Source organism: Ictidomys tridecemlineatus, chromosome 13, assembly GCF_052094955.1.
Source record: "Ictidomys tridecemlineatus isolate mIctTri1 chromosome 13, mIctTri1.hap1, whole genome shotgun sequence".
Taxonomy (NCBI): domain Eukaryota; kingdom Metazoa; phylum Chordata; class Mammalia; order Rodentia; family Sciuridae; genus Ictidomys; species Ictidomys tridecemlineatus.
Window position 1 is genome coordinate 72,680,164 of NC_135489.1, and position 17,492 is coordinate 72,697,655.

The 17,492-nt window shown below is 41.2% G+C and overlaps 1 long non-coding RNA gene across 1 annotated transcript in view; it reads right to left on the reverse strand.

The window, feature by feature from the left end:
- Window positions 1-638: 638 nt before the first annotated feature.
- LOC144369909 (uncharacterized) overlaps window positions 639-17,492 on the reverse strand; it is a 35,824-nt gene continuing 18,970 nt past the window's right edge. The window contains exon 3 of the long non-coding RNA XR_013429756.1: window positions 639-1,260. This is a non-coding gene — a long non-coding RNA (uncharacterized LOC144369909). The remainder of the gene's footprint in view (window positions 1,261-17,492) is intronic.

The following is a 17,492-nucleotide window of genomic DNA, read 5'->3' on the forward strand; positions in this document are numbered from 1 at the left end:
TCTGTCACTGAGATGTGACCAAGAGTAAGTCATTATGTTTTAGGGATAATTCTGTCTCTGACCCTCTTCCATCCTATTTTAGCACTTTCTAAATTACTTTTTCTGTACCCTCCTCATCAAGTGTACTGCCTGGGTCCTGGCCAGAGCCTGCATTATAGTCAAAGTATCCAGCTTTATATTTCCAGGTACAAAGTTGACTGTGTCATAAATAATCATTTTTTTCCAGCTTCCTGTCACATTTCTTGCCACATGTTGGCTTCCAAGGCTTTTCCAGTAAAGATCATAGTCCACTTGCAACTGTGCCATCTATAACTTAAGGCCATTATAAAGTGTCCAGTTGTTAGTACATTTTCCAGTGACTAGCTGACAGGTACTACAATCCACATTGCATAAGTTTGTCTTCTGGATGCAAAGATTTTTCTCCTGTCTCATTCCAGATGGTATGAATAAAAGATTGTACTGCAAAATCAGTATAAATCCTTGGCTTCCCCCATGCTGAACCCACCTGTATATGAACAATTTTCAGGCATGGGGTTACCCATCTTATACCTGTGAGATCAGTGGCACTGGGGCAGCCACCTGGGATAATGAGGAACAGGTAAAAGCACTTATTCAACAAACTATTGATGATAACTCTGCGTTGTTGTAATACACATGCCATTTTTTAGGGGTCTGTGCTACAGGAGATTGATGCAGGTTAAATAGGCCATCCACCCACCTATATGTCAATTCACATTACGTTCAGTAAAGATTTGGACAGTGGCTCCACTGTGGTAGGTCATTTTATACTCCTAAAAACTGCTGTTATAAATAGCTATACTAATAGTTTCAGCTCCCTTCTACACTTATGGACAAAATCCTATAATCACATTTTCCAGTAAGCTAAGTTCATCCCATCTACTGTACAGGTGATATCTAACCACATTGGCATCCCTGGTAGAGAGGTATCCAGAGATTGTACCTGGGCTTTTCCAAATTTGCTTTTCCAAATTCTCTCTGCTGGGGGACATCTCAGTTCCATCTGGCTTCTTCATCAGCCCATGTAGTAGGCATGGATATTGTGTGAGAGCCTGCTAATAAGAGAGGGTCCAAAAGACCCATCTACATTCTTTACTGCTTGGGTGATGGAAAACGTTTTCACTTTATCTCTCACCATGTCTAGAATCAAATGGGTCTTACCTGAACAGATCATCCCATGAACTTCATAGGGCCTTGGATTTTGTTGAGGTTGACAGCCATCTCCTGACATGTACTTGCATTCTATAACGGAGGATGATCTTTCCCAGTTAGCAGGATATCATCAATTTAACAGAACCAGATAATATCAGTAGAAAATGAGAACAGATCAAGGTTCCAAGTCACCATGCCATGACAGATGATAGGACTGTTCAGATATCCCAGAGAGTGAACCTGGAAGGTCCACTGCCTTTCCCAACAACTGAGTGTGAACTGGTCTTCCAAGTCCAGTTTCAAAGGGTTGTTGAAAAAGGTGTTAGCCAAGTCCAGAACCCCATGCACAAAGCCAAGGGAGGGTGCATTTAATGAGTACAGGTTTTAATTTTTCAAGATAAAAAAGTTCTGGAGATCTATTGCACAACTTTCTGAATATACTTAATATGGTAGAACTACAAATTTGGAAGTGATTAAGAGGTAAAAAAAAGATTTAATAACCTATGTTCAGTATGTGCAGTATATGGCAAATCAATTATACCTAATAAACCAGTTAAAAATAAAATTAGATAAACAAAGAAAGCAATCTACAGAATGAGAGAAAATATTTGCAATCTAAATTTGATGAAGAATCATTACTGAGTTTTTATAGCTCAACAACAAGGAAGCAACCCAATTTGAAATTGGACAAAGAACAACAATATGCCTTTCCCCAAAGAAGATGTACAAATAGTCAATCACAGGAAAACATCACTGTCATGAGGGAAAAGAAAGTCAGCAATTGGTGGTATCACTTTACATGCATTACAATGGCTGTTTTAAGCTAAATGAAAATAAATGTTATAGGGAATAAGGAGAAAATGAAACTAAAAATTTTCTGTTGGGAATTTAAATTAAGCAACAATGTTGAAGGTGGAATTATTACATGATTAAGCAAATCCACTTGTAAGTATGTTCCAAAGAGAATTTGGAAGGAGAGCTTTCAGGACTCATTTTTCCAAACTGGACAGTGCAATTTAGACAATGGAAAATCCTATTTCCTCTGAATATTGTTAGTGCCGTATGGCTGGACCCCAGCTTCATCACCTGGGCAATGGATATGATCCTTGCTTTTGTGTGTGGACTGGAGCTCTTTCTCCTCTTATTTCCCTACCCCCAGGGTAATCCATCCTTCCTACCATGAAAGAGAAAGGGAGAACTCAGAAAGGGAAGAAACCCATAGGCCACACTCAACAAGAAAAAAATATTCTTTTTTGTCTCCTTTTTTTCCCCCTCAAACAAATAAATGCACTTCAAAAAAGAGTAATCTTAGGACAGAACAAAAAGTCATTCTGGGACAGAAATGAGACATGATTTTTTTGCTACTATGAATTATATAGTGCAGGGCACAAAACACACAAATAGGAATAGCTCTGCAGCCATCCAGCTGCAAAGACAACTAAGGCCCATAACCACTGGCTTCAGCAAGGGAACAGTCAAACCCTCTCTGCACTGAGACTTCACCCTCTGCCCTCATCCTTTAGAACAGTGCTCCATGTGTGGGGGAAAGAGAGATAGAGAGAGGGACATAGAGAGAGACTGCACACTTTCTGTTAGTGTAAACTTTCTTTTTCTTTCCTACTTTTTTCACTTTACTTTCATAACTCCTTAAAGACCGGAGCACATTAGAGTCTTCTGGGGTGACAAAGGACATGGCTCAGTCTCTCACATCTGGGAACATTGGAATATAAGGAACACAAGTGGGAGAGAGAGACCCCTTGGATCCCCTCCTCATCAATAGCTCAGTATCCTTTCCCTCCCTCCCTCTTCTTTCTTTTCCTGTTCAGAATCCCAAAAATCCTTACAGAGAAAACTAAGTGTGCCATGCCTTCCTCAAAATCCTTCTGTGCATGCCAACTGGTTAGAATAACCTCAGGTTCTCACCCACTGCCTCAAAGTCCTGCAGGGTGTGGCCCCTGGGGGCCTCTGTGGCCTGACTCTCACCATGCCCCTCACCCAAGGCATTCCACCCATGAGGGGTTTTCCCTGATCCATTTGGATGCTGTTCCTTCCCAGAAACCCTGCTTGATTTTCCTGTGCATGGAATGCACACTCCCCAATGATACAGGGCTCCTTCCCTTCTCAATGGGCTTCTTCCTGAATCCCCATCCCAAAAATCTGCCACAGTATCCAGGAGGGACAGGTCTGTTTTTCCTAATCCATTCCACTGCCTGGCCCACTGCTATCTACAGTATGTATTTATTCATTGTCACACTCCTCTTCCCCAAGTATAATGTTATGGAAATCTGTGTGCCAGAACCAGATTGGAATTACTTGGAACATGACCACGAGTAACTCATGAGTGCATGAATGGATTCTATGGGAAGTGGGAACTTAATGCCAGAGATGACCTGAATTTGTCCTTTGAATGCAAGTAGAAACACCATTTCTGAGCCCAGAAATAGCCTAGTGCTGAGCCCTGAAGGCAGGAGGGTGATGATTTCTTCAAGTTCACAGCCACTGTGCAGAGGCTGCTGAACTTGTGGGATCCTGTATTACTCCAAAGTGAGTAGCTACAGAATGTGGGTGGAGAGGCCTGGGGAGCTGAAGGAACTGTGTATCTGGTTTGTCATCAAGATCAGTGGGGTCTAATCCTCGCGTCCTGGCAGAGTCAGATTTTCTGACTGAGACCCACTGCCTATCTGCCATTCTCTGTCTCTCTCCTCTGGGCCCTTGGAGGCTGTGATGACCATTTTTGCCTTCTGCATTCAGTGAGCCCACAAAGATCCCAGCTAGTCCCATGAGGTCCTAGTCTTCGCTTTTCCAGCTGCCCATAGTGGCTTAGACCAGGTGCAGGGGACCTGTAGGAGGTGAGTATAGCTGAGAGCTATGAAATTGAGTCCTCAGTTGTAGAATCAGCCCCTGGCATAGGCCCTTTGTTGCACCCCAAAAGCCATGTCCAGGCAGGCCATGCTCTATGCCACTGCCCAGCTCCTCTTGTTCTGACCTGCTGCAGTCAGGGAACAAAGGAATGGTGATGACCTGGATTCATCTGTGCCCTAAGTCCTCTTGTTCTGCACCCAGCTCTACTGTAATCACATAATCTATCTGGCTCAGTAGGTTCTAACTACACTATTCTTTCCCCAGGGGCCCCAAAAGTTGGCCTCAGAGGGATTATGAACTGAGAACCCAGATCCAGGATGTGGGAGGGTTTATGAAGACAAAGGCACCATGGGGAACTTCTAAGGGGACGGTTGTGCATGGTTTCCTTGGGTATCTTTCTAGTTAACCTTAGAAAGCTCCTGTTTTTTTCAGAGTTTTTGACACACCTGTGCAAGTTAACTTTATCCTATTCCTTACTGTCATTTGACTTTATTTCCAATTCATTTTTTAAAAATATTTTTTAGTTGTAGTTGGACATAATGCCTTTATTTATTTTTATGAGAATTGAATCCAATGCCTTGCATGTGCTAGATGAGCGCTCTACTGCTGAGCCACAACCCCAGCCCCTATTTCCAATCCATTTTTACAGTTTGAGAAACCCAGTGCCTTCAAAGATGCACACTCAATGACTTACCATCATCATTTTCCCCTCTACAGAATGCCTATTTATTCCAGCTATTGTTTTCCTTATTATTTACTCAACATACTCCCAAGAATCTGCCTTTGACTTCTGGGCCATGGGTCATGAGGACCTGAGTGTGTGACCATGAGGTATGTGTCCAGCAGACCCAGAACCACCACTGAGAGCCTCAGGCCCTAGAAGCAGAGCCCTCTGCAAGAGAATTTTCCCTGGAGTGTGCTTCTTGGTACCTCAAATTGATCAGCAGAATAAGCCTGAAGTTAAATGATTGTCACCAGTAACTTGTGCTCCATTGAGCTTTTTTCCTATTTCTTTCCATTTAAAGAAATATTTTAAGGAAAATACTTCAGAGTCAGCGGCAGCAGCTGCTCGCTTTTCCTAGAAAAAGCATCATTTCTCAGGCAGATCATGGGCTATGGAGATTAGCTGTGATTCATGACCAGGGAGATGTTTTAAAACGTCAGCCAATCTGCTCTACTGGAACTGTGCACACCTATCACATGATGGGAAGTTCATTTTGCAGGTGATTCTTTTCGATTTTAGCAACCCAAACTGTGAGAATAGTTTAACATGTATAAGAACCTTAGTGTCTGTTTCATTTAATATCAGAAACAAATTCTGTACCAATTCCTTTTAATTTCCTCACTGTCATTGCCATCATGAAATAAAGTAATTTCCATGGAATCATGAATAAGGTTCATGAGATTGTATAATTAGTCAAGAACTAACTTGAATGACAAAAATGTTGAACTAATTGAAGACTTAACTAGAAGCTCTTAGAATATTTTATAAAACACAAGGCTTTCTATTATAGTCAGCTTTTTCACTGCTGTTCCTAAAGGACCTAACCAGAACAATTGTAAAGGAGAAAAAGTTTATTTGAAGAATAACAGTTTCAGAGGTCTTAGTCCATTAGGAGGCTGGCTCCATTCCTCAGGGTTCAAGATAGGACAGAAAATCATGAATGAAGAGTGTGGCAGAGGGAAGCAGATCACATGGTGACCCCAAAGCAGAGAGAGTGTCCACTCTCTAGGTACAAAATATATACCCCATAGCTATGCCCCCAATAAACTACTACCTCCAGCCACATCCTACCACCTCAGTTGCCACTGTTAATCCCTATCAGAGGATTAATTCACTGATTGGTTTAAGAATTGTACAACCCAATCATTTTTCCTCTGAACCTTCTTGCATTGTCTCACACATGAGCTTTTGGGGGACACCTCACATCCGAACCATAACATTTTCCTATTGACATCTCTTGTCCCACCGCCGTCTTCAGTCCCATCACCATTTCCTGTCTTAACACCTTCTTCTCTTCCATTGCTATCTTCTGTCCTATTGCCTTCTACTGTTCCAGCAATCTCAAGCCATGTTCTCTCAGGCCTGTCCCTACCTTATCCCTCTCCTGGTGAAAGATGGCTACCATTGTCTCATGCCTCTTCAACTCTTTACACAAAGAATCCCACAGAAATCATGTTCCCACCCACCAGAGGACTCATTCTGTGCAAACCAACCATTCTTACAGGTAGAGGCTGAAAGTACCTCTTTCATCAACTCTCATGTGCAGATACTGCAGGAGATACTGGTCAGCAAGAGAGCAGAACTGGAAATTTGTAACTTGTGAGCAAAAAAAGGAATCAGATGATTCCCTTCATTCTCTAGGAATTTACTGTGCTCCAGTAAAGTCACTGGGCAATGATCAGGACACTACCATCCACAACCCTTCTCAAACACAAAAGGCAAGCCAGAGAAGCTTTCTATTCCTCAGTAGCTTTTTTACCTCAAGGTCTTGAGAGAACTCTTATAGCAGAAATGCAACCAGGTTTTGTGGGGCTTTCTGAACAGCAAGGCTCTGGTGTCTACTACATCGACCTCTACTGGGCATTCCTCCATGTTATTCAATGAACTCCCTAATTCCATACCAGTACAAATTCAGAATAAAGAATCTGCATGACATTTTTCTCCCAGCCCATGCTCCATCCCGTTCTCAGACTTCAAACTTTCACTCCAACAGTATGGTGGTCTCAGTCCCCACCACTGGCTCATATTCAGAACCAGGGCTAACTAACATTGTCTCTCCAAATCCTGTCAGTCATTCACCTCTGAATAGTGCCTGTTGCATTTTGTGCCCTACAACCCAAGATAAGGATGAAATGTTCTGTTGTGACTCCTTTTTAATACTTAGAACATCACCTTTTGGAGAAACAACTAAAAAGTATGGGGGCTTCACCCTATGTGGTCAAAACATCTCAGGAAATCTTTAGCTATCTCAGAGCCAGCACATGGCCTCCTGAAAACAAAAGTTCACTGCTAGATTGCCAAAGTATTTTATCAGCAATGAGCACCAGAAGATACTGGAGGAAAAGGTAAGAAGATACTTTGAAAAAAGGTTCACTCAGCATTGGTGTGGAGTATTTCACAAGATCTAGTTATCTCTAGCCCCAACTGAGCCCAGGTTAAAATTGCCAAGCACAAATATAGCACCATGATTCTAGGTAATAGCAGACAGAAGGGCAAGGAACAAGAAATAGTACAGGTCGGGAAGTACTCAAGCAATGATCTGGTGCATAGTCTGAGGATGATCCTAAAAAAGCTTCCCAATGAAGGTTCTAGAAATCATCTCTGAGACAAAGTCAGGAAGAGACTTGATAAGATTCTCAAGAAGTATCTCAGAAAATTATTCACCAAGAGACCTAGACAAGGAGTATACAGATAGCTTGCAAGTACATGTAAGAAGGAAGCTGGAGCAGATCAAAGAGGGCACGATTCCTATGAGTGGTTATCATTCCACGCTTGCGATGTATCATGTCTCTGACCTGCCTGACATGGAAACTAGGGATGGGCCATCCTTGAAAGGTTGGGAAACCTGCAGGAACACCTCCCAGGAGCTCTCTCTCCCAGATATTGGCACTCAGCAGGTGCTAGAAGCACACATTAAAAGCCTCCATGTAAGACACAGGTGGGGCCTACCTCTCAAGGAAGGATGGAGATTCCTCAGAAAACTTGGGATGGATCCACCATTTGACCCAGCTATCCCATTCCTTGGACCAAAGAACTTAACTCAGCATATTACAGTGATACAGCAACATCAATGTTTATAGCAGCTCAAATCACAATAGTTAAACTATGGAACCAACTAGATGCCCTTCAACAGATGAATAGGTAAAGAAAATGCATATATGTATGTATATATATATATATATATATATATATATATATATATATATATGCTTCAAAGAAGAACAAAGTATAGTGTTTGCCAATAAATTGATGGAGATGGAGTTATCATGCTAAGCAAAATAAGCCAATCTCCAAAAAACCAAATACCAAATGTTTTCTCTCTATGCGGATGCTAATTCACAATGCGGAAGTGGTTATGGAAGAAAAGAGTTACTTTAGATTAGGTAGAAGGGAGTGAAGGGAGGGGAGGAGGTATATGGGTAGGAAGGCTAGTAGAATGAGTCAGACATTATTACCCTATGTACATATAGAACTATATGACCTGTGGAATTTTACATCATATATAACCAAAGGAATGAGAAATTATACTCCATCTCTATATGATGTTTCAAAGTGCATTCTACTTTCATGTATAACTAATTGGAACAAATTCTAAAAAAAATAAAGTCAAATAAAGTCAACAAGAAAACACCTTGGATGAATAAATAATTATACCCAAATTGCAAGATAGAAAATTAATATAGAAAAAACTTATCTCTTCCTCACCTATGTAGAATATGAATTTTTTTTTAAATCATATTTTCATTAGCCCCCAAGTTAATTATTCAGAAAGAAAACTAACAAAATATTTATAGGATCTATATGAGGAAAACTTAAAACTGTGATGGAATAAATAAAAAAATATCTAAATGAATGAGAAGGTATTTGATGATAACATGTACATGAAAACTAAATATTATTAAAATGTTGTCAGTTCCTCCCAACTTGCTCTATATATTGAATGTGATCCAAACTTCCGATGAGTCAATTTGTTGAGATTGAAAAACTGAGTTTAATGTTTATAATAAAAGGCAAAATCCCAGAATAGTTAAAACAATACAGGTGATGAGCAGAGCTGGAGGGCTGACAGTACCTGACTTGAAGACCTACTGTGGAGCAACAGCTACCAGTAGAGTAGGATACTGGAGAAAGAATAGACAATTAGGTCAGTGGAAGATAAAGAAGAGCCCAGAAACAGACCTGCATCAGTACAGCCAACTGCTGTATAGTAAAGGAGCAGAGGCAACACAGCAACACAGAGCAGAGATCTTTCCAGCAAGTGGTGCTGCATTACCTGGATGTCCCCATCAGCAAGGCTACTGACACATATGGAAGGAGACTCAAAAAAGGGGGAAGAAAAAATACTTGTAGAAATAAGGGCTAGAGGTCTGGGGTTGTGGCTCAGTGTTAAAGCGCTTCCTACCACATGGGAGGTACTGGGTTTGAGGCTCAGCACCACATAAAAATAGATAAATAAATTAAATAAATGTTTAAAAAAAAGAAATAAGGGCTAGAAACTTACAAAAATTGATATAAAACATAGACCACTAGATTCAATGTTTCCATTTTGTAAAATAAAAACAAACATATCCATTCCTAGACACATCACGGACAAACTGTGAAAAGGCAAAGAGAAAATCTTAGATGCAACAGATAAAAACTTCTCATGCACAAGGGGACCACAGGGAGATTATTAGCTTTCTTCCAACCAGAAGCATTGGAAGGAAGCTGTGGGGTAGCGTATTCCAAGAGTGTAAGGGAAGATCACCTGAAGCGTCTATGTCCAGAAAATCTGTCCTTTAATAATAAAAAAAAAAATAAAGATACTGCCAGATAAAGACAGCCTGAGAAAATTTGCTGCCAGCAAAGTAAACCGTCTAGATGAAGATAGTAAAATAAAATTGAGAAAAATTTAGTTAAAATTGACATAAATAAATAAGCATGAAAGAAATTTGATTTTTATGATGAGTTAATGCAACACAGGAATAATTGAAATTTCAGAAATCATAAAAGAAATAATTCCTGAGAAATGAAAATCCTATAGATAAGAATTTTCAAAAAAACTTATGAAATTGATGGAGCCCAAGCAGAGATCTACAAGGAAATAAATAATATCTAAATTCCAGGGGGAAAGAATATTGAATAAACTAAGGCCTCCTCTGACAGGGTGAGCAAGTGAAGTTGGAAGGAAGAATCTAGAAGGCCCAGGAGGGTGGAGGACATGCTTGCTGGAGGGTGAGGCAAGGATGTGGTGCAGCCTCCTCTTCTTGCCCCTCCTCTGCTGTCAGGATCACTTTATGATGTGAGGGCACAGCCCTGTGACACAGGCCTGGGCCCTACTCCCCATTTTTCAAGAGAATTATCAGGACTCATTTGTCTGTACAAGACAGTGCATTTTAGATGATGGAGAATCCTCTCTTTCCTCTAAATAGCATTAAGTGCTGACTGACTGAACCCCAGCTTCACCACCTGGACAATGGATATGATCCGTGCCTGTGTGTGTGGACTGGGGCTCTTTCTTCTTTTATTGTCTTACCTTCAGGGTAATCCATCCTTCCCACCACCAAGGAAAACTCAAGAAGTTAAGAAACCTCAGGTCACACCCAACAAGAACAAAAACAGATATTCTCTTTTGCCTATTCTTGTAACAGTGATCTACTTTATGCTTTGAATATAGCCCCTGCTTCTCTACCACTGCAATTTATTTTTAAAAATGGATATGTTTCTCTTCCCATTTCCCTGCTCCTCCCTAATCTGTGGGGAAACAGAATTACCTTTCTTCCCGATTTTAGGCAGATTTATCTGTCCTGAGTACACCCTCCATAGGAACAAAGTAGAACAGATTTTGACGATGGTAGTAGAAGATCTCAGAAATTACTATCTCCCAAATTAACAAGTGAATTACAACTCTAGTAGAGAACACATATGGAGTGTAATCTTTGAATCACCTCTTTAAAATCCCCCTGTTCTTGTTGATGGGCAGATTCAAAGCCTCTGGAAAAGAAGATCCCTGTGTTTCTCCTTTGCTAGAAAAGCAATAAGCCTTCTTTTTCTCAAAAACTGTCCTAATTCCTGGATTGGCATTGGGAACAAGGACCGAGCTTTCAGAAACACTATTATTTTCACTTTTCCAAAATAAGTAGAATCACTTCAAAAAGAGAAATCTCAGGACAGAACAGAACATCATTCTGGGACAGATGGGCCAGGGACGGGAGACAGTATAAACTAGGGCTTCTATGATCTGAAGCTCTAAGATCAATCATGTGGTGAGCTGCAGGTTCCAGAGCAAAACACAACTGTGACTATATGGCTGAGTTATGGGCTCCTGAGGGAGTTGGGAACATCTGGAGAAGGACAGGCCTTTAACACTGAGTCACCTTCTCCTGGTGGGTGACTGGAACAAGCATTTTCTCTGTGTTGGACTGAGAATGTGAAGGCTGTGCTGAGCCCTTAAGGCCTCAGTTACAGGCTGGAGAAACCTCTGGCCTCAGGGAGCAGAACCCTGCCTGGCAACTGAGAAGAGCCTGTGGAAATGCATCTGTCCCTGAGCAGAGGACCAGTGACTGAGGACGTGCATGGTGTAGTTTATGTAGAAAACACTTTTTGGTGTTTTCTAAGGAAGAAAAATTAAGTATTTTGCCACTTTACAAATGTTCTCTGAATAAAAGTGTCTCCACTAGCTAACTGTAGAAAGTTAAGCTGTTCAGAAACATGGAATGTCTGTAGTTGGTCTAAAAGAGCAGAGGGAGAACTGGACCCCAGTCTCTTTTTATTTTTGTGTCTGTCAGCATCTGAAGGTAAAGAAGGTGCTGTACAAGAGTAGGCAGAAGAGGGACACTCTGAAAGGTAAGGCCTTGCCCTTCCACCCCAGTGGTGACTTGCAGTCTGCTGTCCCCAAGAGACCACAGCCATGTTCCAGAGAAGGTCAACTGCAGAGACCTGAGAGGGAGATGCTAGGAAGGAAACCATCATACCAGAGACACTTCTCAGGTTCTGTGCTCAGAATGAAGCTGTGGTGGGCCAGGGGTGGGCGATGTCCAGTAGGATGGTGTGGGCAATACTGGACCCATGGTATCTGTGATACCGTCTGTATGAGAATCAATCAGTTCTCAGTTCCCTTTTCCCAGATGTGACGATTGCACACCTGAGAAATGCCAAGGCAAGCATAGAAAGCAAGTTTATTTAAAGAGTAGAATACAGACTTCACTGCAGAAAATGGGTCCCAGAGATGGGTATCCAAAGAAGTGGGGTGTCCTGTCCCTTTTATAAATTCTAGAACTCCTTTGTTCTCATTCTCTCCTTATCTTGGCCTTCTCCTCTCTACATCTTGTGTATATGACCAAATTGTGGGGGAAATGTGGAGTGCTCCAAGCAGGAAAGTTGCAGCACAGAAAGCAATAATTAACAACTCCTACAACTCCCTGCAGGGAGGAACAATTCCTGGGGCAGGTTACCTTTGCAACATGTTGGAAGAGGAGAGGGAAGGGCTTTGGAGATGTCAGCATTTGATTTTCTTTCCTTTACTACCAGCCCATATCTATCTGATCCTACATTGACCGCTTTTTGTCATAGTTGTGTGTTCTGCCTCCCCACACCTTCATCTGGATATGCAGGTGGAACTTCCTTGTCAGTGTTGAATCACCTCTTTAAAATCCCCCTGTTTTTAAACCCTCACTTCCTTAAGATACATTCCTCTTTGAGATGACCCAATCTTTCCCCCTGCAGGGTGGTTATGAGTATAATGGGGGCTAGTGCAGATGGAAGTAAATGACAAAATGCTGCTCCTCCACAGGGATTGCTATCCCTGTAACCTGTCATGTGGCTTTGAATACTGGTGCTTGCCTCCAGAGTCTACTGTACCAGTCTCTTTCATGTGGCATTCCTCTCAAGGTGAGGAGAGGCAATCACTTCCCTTTTCCACAATAACCAGTCTCGATTTTCAGGTTATAGTGATTGCTGGAAGAAAGTGGAAGAGACTGAAGACCTGGTTTAACTTTTACAAAGGTGAGTAACTTTACACTTCTTCCTGTCCTTCTTACCCCTGTCTATGATATGACTGGAGAACACAAAGGTCTTATGGGGCAGGAGGGGAGTTCTGAATTTGGGTAAAATTGAACTACAGCTGTGGGGCTGGGAGAGTAAGTGCTTTATAAACTGGGGTTATGGGGCACAAGGGGCAATGGACCACAGATACCTTTCCTCCTGGCCCCATCTGCTCCTGGCTGCAGCCTGTGACTCCTGTCTCTTGCAGCCACCTAGGGAAGCTCCATGATGACAGCAGCTTTTACCAGTTCTTAAAAAGAGAAGTCCCAGATGAGATGTGGAAATCAGAGAAAGCTAGAGTCCAACAATCACGTTTATTACCTATGGAGGATGCTCCAGCCACTGTCTTCTTCCCTTTGTCTTCCTCGACTTCTTTTAGAAAGCACCCTCTTCTTAACTCACCAGACCTAATGACTTTCTGAGTTTCTGTTGGGTCACCTCATCCCTGAGTGCTCTCAGTCACCAGAGTCTTTGATTCTTTTTGAATAATATTCAGAATTTCCTCTCTCCCATCTCATCCTCCTGATCCAGTGGCCTTCCTTCCAGGACCTGGCTTGACCCCTCCTCCATGTGACTTAATGACACTCACACTGTGAACCAACCCACAGAGCTCCTCTCCACCCAACAACTGTTGGTTGCCTTCTCCCATGCCAACCCCATCTCCTGTCTCATTGCCTTCTCCAGGCCTATCACCACCTCCTGGCCCACTGGAACCAAAATAAAGTTGTTATGGTCATTAATCAAAATAATATTAAATTTCCATAGTTTACTGAGTTTTGATGGTGACTATGAGTGTGAGCAAAGGGAACATTCTGATGTCTTTCTCTTGTTAATCTTACTAAAATTCATGAATAAAATAATAATGGGAAAATGCAATCATTCTAAAAATAACTTGTCCTACTTCATTCCATTTTACTAAATATTTCACCAAAATATTTTCTGAAATAATATTAGTAACTCATTATTAAACTTTTATATGCATATGAAGATGATTTTCTTAGAATTTTCTTCCAATAATGCATTGTGTGCTCATGTTCTCCAGCCAAAAATTCTCAGAATTATGCATATGTAAGGCATATTTTCTTGTTAAAAAGATAATCTGCCCTGCACTCTTTCTCCTCTTTTAGTAGTGCCATAGATTTCAGGTTTATTGAAAAATGTTTCTTTTTCTTTTACAAGAAAGGATAGTTGAACCCCACAGCCTAGTGAAACAGCAGTTTCTCCCTTCATCCATCTGTCATCAGATGCACCAAAGGATAGCAGTAGTACTGGCACCTCTTTGGGTATGTATGACACACCCCAACATTATCCAAGGGAAAGAGTGAGTCCTTGCACAGTTCCCCCTTGCATGAGGGCCTTTTATGTTAAGGTGTTAACAACAAGGTGATCAAAGTGATCTTGAAATGTCTGCTTCTCTTTGTTCATTAATACTGTTCAAAAGGACAACTAGAGATTTCTTACGCTTTGCTAAATAGAAAATCAGGCATCTCTCCACATTAGAGTCTGTGTTCTCCCAATAACTAGAAGCCTTGTCCTTTTGACAGCGAATTCTGGATTACCCCATAGAAGGTGGAGAACAACTAACAACTACCTGTTCCAGGAGGTGCTCCCTGGGTGAGCAAAGGTGCTTAACAACTTTCTGCATGTCAAGTCAGTAGGGAATCACTATTCCTTGACAAGAGCCTCATGAGTGTATTTGTAGGGTCAGGAGTTCTGGCCACACTCCCAGAGGGTCCCATAAACCCATAGTGATTCTGGAGAAGAGGCCATGCTGGAAGGTTTGAGCACCCTCCATTCCCCTCCCCCTAAAACTATTGTGTGATTCAGGGCAAGCCTCTTATTTCCACACGTGAATGCCAAGGACCTAGCAATTTACTTAATTTGTGCAAAATGATAAGAATTGTGTCTGATTGTTGATACTTGTGGGCTTTCATTTATCACCTCAGCCCCAGGCCTCACTATCAGTGAATCAGTTACAGATATGCCAGTAAGGCCTCCTCTCCCAGGTATATTCCAGTGCACTCTGAGAGGGCACCTCAAGAAGGTCAGAATTTAGTCTCAGTCACTGCCTCAAGCATCCAATTCAGGAAGCTCCCCACTAAAGTGCCACAGTTACAGTACAGAATGAGTGTTCCCAGTGTGTAGCTCTTCAAATGCTCTGGGAGGCCTCAGGCCCTGCCCCCTCAAGTCTCCCATGGGCTTGGGGCTCAGGAAAATAGTTGTTATGCAGTACTGATTAGAGAATAATAACAAGGGGAAAGTCATTATGTGTACAATACAAATTATTCTTTCTTAATATTTGATTTGAGGTTAGTTGAATCCATTGATGAGGATGACAGATAAAGGTTAACAGTATATAATATATAAACCAAAGCACATTATACGAAAGTAACTGAAAAGTATTTAACCAAATAAAAGTTTCTGTTCCTAATGGTTCTGTTATGACCCTCAGAGCAAGTTTACTGCTACTGGCAGGATAATAAATGCATTTCCAAGGTCCTCTTGGCAATGCTTCATTTCTTACAGTTATGATTAGTTTAACATTGGTTTCACTAGACAATTGGTAGGTGAACCCTATCAGGGTTCTGCTTGTTCCAATTACAGTCTGTAGTTTCTTGGCAGGAACCTTCTTAAGCTGCAAGGCCTTTCTAAGTAGAAATGTCACTGGCAAGTTCTGTAAAGAGGCATCCACGGTTGGGGCCAAAACTTTCTACTTAGAGGGAATAATTGACAGAGAACCCCTTCAGATCTTCTGTATGCAGGATGCTCCTCTTCACCATGAACCCTAGGATCCAACAGGGACCTGGACTGTCAAGAGCCATGGAGGTACCCACCACCTGCTGACTAACAATGAGTTAGACAAGGATGCCTCTTCTCCTTGATGTGCACACACAGGTTCCAATACTTTCTTGCCCACCCCAGATGCCTATACTACAGGACTCCTGGAGCTGCCCAGGGGCCCAGAAGATGATGTTTTACAGGAAATATCTTAAACTTTATACATTTATGGATTCTCTAAATTAAAAAAAAACACTTGATATTCCCAAATCAAGGTATGATGTATTTTCTTTATTTTGCCTTGGCCAAGGAAAGAAGTAAAAATATTTAAAATTAAAAAAAATAAGTTAAAACCTTCAAACTGATTTTATGACTTTCCTTTCTTAAAAGTAAGTAAAATTTCATAGAAAATTTAAGAAGGATATAATCTCAGAATTGAGAACAGCACTTTTAATTGGACACATTTTACTTAAGACAAACCTATCACAACATCCTATCTGCCCTCATTCCCCACACACCTGGACCCACATTGACCTTGGCTTTTTTCTAGGCCACTGGTAGAAAAAATGCAAAATAACCCAATTTTATTCACAGTGTTGACAAGACACACTGAAGCTTTATCATATCCTTTTGGTATGACTGACGTTAGCCGGCATGGTCTAATGTAAAGAGATAGGAAGCAATGTGTATTTAAGCTTTTACTCATGTCTCCAAACTGTTTACATATTTAAAATATTGATTACATTCAAAATGTCACTATAAACATGAGAATGGCCTCATGGAATAATTAAATCAGTATTTTACCTTCAAGGAGTGACATCACACTAGTTTTGTTTTCTAGGTTATGTCACTTGGATTTATAATATTCTACACATCCACTTTGAATGTTGGATTTATAGTCTATGTATGACAGGTACACAACATCAAGCAATCAACCACTTTACTAGTCTCAAAGAATCTGAGTGTGCTTGGGCTGTTTACTAACTGACTCATGCATGATGTCACTTATTGTCACTTGTTGGGGAAACAAAGGCAGAACTTCTCCAGCCATGTGATTCCACCATCATCCACAGGCCCCATTAGCACCCCTGCTAAAAACACTGTGGTGGCCCTGAGATCCATGAGGAGCTCACCAGTGACAACCAAACTCTCTATACCTGCCTATTATGGTTGAGTTATGTGCTCCCAAATTCATATGTGGTTTCAATTGCCAGTACTTTGGAATGTGATATTATTTGGCAATAGGACATTTAAAAAATAATGTCCTTATGATTGTCTATAATCCATTCTGAGTGGCGATCATTAAAAAGAAGAAAGAAGCCTGGGTAAAGGAGTGGAGTGCCAAACAAGACTACTATAACCAGTAGAATTAGTTTTTAAGAAAAGAAGAAAAGATAAAGACCTCAGATAAGAATAAATTAAGGGAAGGCATGACCACTAGAACAGTATCACTGAAGATACTTGTTATGGTTTGGATCCAGAATGTCCCCAAAAGACTCATACTCTGATGGCTTGACCCCCAATGCAGTATTATTCAGAGGAGGGGCTTTTAGAAAGTGATTGAATCATGAGGACTTTGACCTCATTACTGGATTAATTCCCTGATAGCTTTATAATATGAATGGATTACAAGGATGCGTTAAAAACTGTAGATAGTGGGATCTAATTAAAGGGGGCAGGCCCTTGGGGACTATAATCTTGTTACCAGTCCCTTACTGTCCCTCTCTCTGATTCTCAGATGCCAGGAGGTGAGCAACATTCCTCTGCCAAGAGAACATGATGACCTGCCTCGTCATAGGCACAAAGGAATGGAGCTGGCCATCACAGAAAAACAACTTCTGTAACCATGAGGCAAAATAAGAGTTTTTCTCAGGTATTTTATCACAGTAATGAAAATGTAAGATAATATAAAGGAAATACTATATCCAGAAAAGGA